The 5,308-nt window shown below is 42.0% G+C and overlaps 1 non-coding gene across 1 annotated transcript; it reads right to left on the bottom strand.

The window, feature by feature from the left end:
- Window positions 1-303: 303 nt before the first annotated feature.
- LOC141981129 (U2 spliceosomal RNA) lies at window positions 304-497 on the bottom strand. The gene has a single exon (XR_012637674.1). It is a non-coding gene; the product is annotated as a U2 spliceosomal RNA (small nuclear RNA).
- Between the last annotated feature and the right edge of the window lie 4,811 nt (window positions 498-5,308).

The raw sequence follows: 5,308 nt of genomic DNA, 5'->3' as shown, positions 1-5,308 counted from the left end.
TCTAAATCTCCGCCTGGCTCTCTGCAAAGCAGATTTTGGAGTGAATCAATGCATTTTCTTGCTGCCAGCACCCTTTGCAGATTCCAGTCAATTCTTTCACTACCCAGAATTAGCATTTGATTAAGCGGTGCCATTGCATTCAGAGTCTTACCACCAACTCTAATGTCTGGCAGGGCCACAGTAATCTCTGAAGAACGGATGGCAAGAAAGGACACATGGTACTCCCCAAGCAGAAAAATGGTATGCTCTAAAAAAAGTGAGACACACATCCTGAGAGACAGACAGAAAGTGGGGGAGGGAAGAGTTGTGGAAGTATCATAGACAAATATGGAAAAGACCATTAGACCATTGGATACATCCCCCTGCAGAGGCAGGATATAGACCCCTGAAAGAAGCCCCTAAGTATTACGGGATATTGTCCCCAAAAGAAGATATATCGAATATTAAATTGATAAGTATAGATACTGCACTTGATCTTGGCCAAACAGAGAGGATGTGTGTGTGTGAGAGAGAACAACAATATTGATCAAGACATCCCACCTTTTTGATGTTAACAGCTCAATCTATTTTCAAACTGGTGCTAGAAATGTTTCTCAGATTGGTATGTTTACGTATGGAATGATCAAATTTAAAGATTTCTTATTGAAACCAATAGATCAAAATGGTGACACCATCTTCAACAGAAAACATAGGTCTAGTTCAGAAACCCGAGGGCTACTCTTCACAAACTGCCACGTTACTACATCAGTGTTATTTCATTACAGGGAAACATACTTGTCTGTTTAATCCCATCAACTTGTTCTTTAGTCTGGGTTTAATTCCTCTTCAGAATGATAGAAATTGTACAACCCACGATAGCCGTGGCTTCAAACGTCATCCATCCCCATTATGCAAATATGCGATGGCAAAGTTAATCAAATGGATGTTATATATAGAAACAGTGAGTGAAGGTTCAGGATGTTATAAAGGTTTTATTGCTAGGAGTTTGGGACTGTCACGTTACTCACAAATAGTGGAATCACAAATGAGGTACCATACCGGCCTTCCCAAGAAGTAATAAAACTTTATGGCATCTCTCCATTTAGGTGTTGCCACATTTGGTTTTTTTGTGGTCTTTAAGTTTCCCTTCAACTTTTTCCCTTTAAAGACCCATGGCAATATTACTGTCTTTAGCATAATTTCTAATCTTATGTGCTTCCATATTTTCTGACAGGTAATACCGATTGGGGGCTCAACACCTTTGACAAATTACAACTGAATTTATCCCCAAAAGGGAGAAAAACCAGAGACTTCATGAAGTCCACTAGAGACTTCACTATTGCTATCCATTGTATATGGAAGATGCTCAGTTATTACTGTGAGCAATAGTGGTATGAAACCCTGAAATCAGATAGATTAGATACTGTGAAGACATTAGGGCCTACATGTACCAAGCTGGGCACTCAAAAGCCAAGATACCCAAATTAATGGACTTGAGAACATTTTGGTCTAAGTGAATCACTCAACGTCAATGGTAGAGCTGGAATTAGAAAGTAGGAGTTCCTGGCTCCCTATGTGATCTCAGTTCTCAAGACCGTGCTAGTTCCGTGAAAACTACATGAATTCCTGGATTTTTTCCTTTGTAACAGACAAAAGGAACTTTTAAAAATGTTCTTTTTTAATGTCAGCATCAAGAAAAGAAAAAGGCAGCATTGTATATTGTCTTGGCTAAAAGGAGAGGTGAGGTCAGTTTATCCCAATGGAGTTTTACTGTGCAGAATAACCACAGCAACAGGAAAGAGTCATATTGAATGTGTGTGTGAAATTCTCTACAACTTTGACATCACCTTTTGGTGGAAAATCTTTTTATAATCCCCCACCCCCTCCTTTTAAAGAATCAAACGAATCCTCTTCCTCCGGTTACAAATGATTTGTTTTCATGGCAATCCAGCACATCTAGTTTAGTAGAGTTAAGAGTCGGCTTTCAAATACAGTAAAAATATTGTAAGAAACTTTTCAGCACATTCACACACAATGGAAGTTAGATCAGTAGTTTCCACATATACAGCAAAACTAAAGAGAGAGGCAAACAGCTGTTTTATCAGGACTTGGCACAGAACTGGGAGGCAGGAATACCAGAATTCCAGTTCTGGGTCTGATGCTGATTATTTTCTGGGGCCTTGGGCTAGACACAGCACCTCTCTGACTCAGTTTCCCCATATGTAAAGCAGAGATATTACTTCCTACGGTACATGCCTGGAAAGTGCTTGAAGGTGAAAAATAATATTGCCAAAAACTGGGCAGATATTTATCTACACTTCATCAAGAAGGTTTACTTGGTCCTGCCTCAGTGCAGGGGGCTGGACTTTACTTTTCAAGGTCCCTTCCAGCCCTATATTTCTTTGATTCTATGAAGAAGCAAGCAAGCATGATCACAGAACAAGTCTCCACACAATGTACACAAGTGGAGCAAGGACTTGTGGTGCAATAGTTCCAATCTAATAAGATTCCTTCAGTGAACGTGAACTACATACCATACACACAGATGGGTCTAACATTAGGAAATTGAGCCTTCGGTCCTTTGTGCATTGGGTACATTTTTCCTAAAATTCAAAAGCAGTTTTAACTAACAGTTAACGGCTCTGGCCACTAAAGCCTTGTTTACATTTTGGGAAAGATTGACCCAGGAAAAATAATTCCTTTAGGGTCAAATTGTCCTTCTGATTCTGCTGTGGGACTATGCATATGTACCAGATGCCAGGCAGGCCCTTTTTGCTTATGTCACATTGAAGCGAGAATGTTCATTGTCTAAGCCCCATTGATCCAGGGAGTTCCAGCCTAAAGTGTATATAGACAGCCAGAAAGTTGGGTCTGAAGCTATCATAATTTGAGCAACAAAACAGCTAATTGGATTGTATTTTGCCTTATCCCTATTCTGTCAGTGTTGTTGTTGCTGTTTTAAACTGCCGTTATGATGCTTCTAGACTGCTGAGACGCAACTTAGTTTTGCAGAGCAAGGACAGTTATGATACTTTGTGTTACTAATTCTGTAATTTATGTTGTTTGTGCTGGCAGGAAACTCTGAGAGATGTTTTATCTCAGCCAGTCTCCTGAGGCTGTTTACAAACGTTTGGCAATATTATTATTATTATTATTTATGGCTAAAGGTTCCATCGCGGATCAGGGCCCTATTATGTTTGGGGCACATGCGTGTGCACGCACACACGCAAACAGAGGAGAAGGCCAGTCCCTCCCCCAAGGGGCTTGCAATCTAAATAGACAAGATATGGAAAAGGTGGGGGAAAGACATGCAAAGTGCAAACTGTTTTTGGTTGCTTATGGGGCAGGGACCGGTGGAGACAGAAAGGCACACACAGGTGTGGGGAGAAGAAGGGATGGAGGGAGGGGCCGAGGGGAGGAGAAGAGAAGAGATAGTGAAGATGGAGGTACATGAAAGAGAAGGGGGGGCAATGTGAGGGAGGATGCAGGGGAGCACCGTCGACATGGTGCTGTCTACACTGGGAGCTAGCTTGGTAGAACGGCGTTGCCGTTATAGTGACACAAGTTGGTAGTGTAGACCAGGCCTGAGTCTGAGAGTCAGAGAGGAAAGCAATCTGTGTGAAAGGGACAAGAGTTCAAGTCTGAAGCTTCCAGTCATGGCAGGAGGTTGGGGGGGGGTAGGCTGGGGTGTGTGGCTGTGGCTTTTTAGGTCACTTCTGGAGCTTGTCCTACTGGTGTGGAGTCCCCACACCGGCGGCAGGGGGGGAAGGAAGAGTGAGGGTTCCTGCATGGCCTGGTAGGAGAGAGCGGGCAAAAGGAGAAGGGCCAAGGAGACCGGCTGCTGTTCTGACACAGAGGAGCCCTAAATCAACCCGTTATGTTCATAACTGTCATTAATACAGTGCTCTGAGGCTGAAAGGCATATTACATGGGAAACATTTTTAACACTGTTAATCACGAGGGTCTGTGCATTTGAACTGCCTTGAATTTGAACCTTAAATGTCTTTGCAGCACCAAAACGACAGCCAGTTCCAGGAGAAAAACAAATCAACGCTACCAATGGCTGCCAAAAATTAGGAGCCCAATAATGGAGCAGACAAGGTGGGGCATCCTCATCTGAATTACAAAAGCTGGTAGCCAGTGGTTACTGACATAAGGATTGACAAGTGCTCGCCTGTCTGTGCTCAATGGGAGACCTCTTCATAAAAGGTTCCGTTAAACCAACAGATATGCCTCTTTGTAGGCTGCAGTTCTAGTAAAGAGCTGTCAACCACCGAGCATGAAAAGTATTCCAGAACTTTTTCTTTTGAATCTGCACAATTCAAGGCCAATATAAGGTCAGGTTTATTGCTGCCTCATATCATGTAAAATACACAGGTGTGGATGAACCATGGAAGAGCAGCATACTGGGGTAATGGGATCTTGACCTTCCTTTTTGTTCTTCCTTCAAATATTCTTCAATTGCCAGCCTACTGTAGAAGGCTGTAGAAAAGCAACATGCTGAAAACTCCATTGACCTGCAGTTGTTTGCTCTCAGCCTTGAGGTGCAGCATGGAAGCTGTGGCAAGGACTCCTAAGGAAGCAGACAGGTTGCTGACGGAGTCTGTTTTTAGTCTGGCTCACTGCCTGTAAAGCCCTACCAGACAGTAAAGGGCCAAGGTGACTGATTTAGGCACAAGGTCTAGATTTTGTAAACACAAGATTTAAAGGGAACTTGAACTTTAAAATAATAAATAAGTAAAAACAAAACACCCAAACGAAAAACCACTTTCATTCCTCCTACTGTTACAAGTCACACCTAATATTACCACACTTGAAAGACATTTCAAAAAACAGGTTTGTTTATGCTGTACAGCAGACCATGCTTGGGTACAGGCAGCTTCACGCTTTCCCCAGTATAGGGGACCTGGAAACTAAGGCTGATGATTATCGGTAAGAGGCTCTCTTTTAAACTATTTTATAAAAAGACTTTTGGTTCTGACAACCAAGAGTCATGCTAAAGCCTTTAGTGAGATGACACAACAGTCAATAATACAATATTTTGCATAGTTATTACGATAATGATAATATATACAACAGAATATTCAGTGTTCCTCATTTAATATCAAGGTATTACCTTGCATAGTACAGAATATAATGTGCCCACAGGCAGTAACTTTCTATATGCAAAACTAAACTGAAACGAATCATTGTTCCTATATTTGTTGTCATGGAAGAGGAGCAGGAGGAAAGATACATTTCAGCTGGACAATTCCACAGGGCTTGCTGTTTGCCCTATAGACAAGTCTGATGTGTCAAGGCTTGACATTCTCAAATGGAAGTGCCCCTA

This window comes from Natator depressus, chromosome 1 (genome assembly GCF_965152275.1).
Source record: "Natator depressus isolate rNatDep1 chromosome 1, rNatDep2.hap1, whole genome shotgun sequence".
Lineage (NCBI taxonomy): Eukaryota > Metazoa > Chordata > Testudines > Cheloniidae > Natator > Natator depressus.
This window is presented reverse-complemented; position numbering and strand designations above follow the sequence as displayed.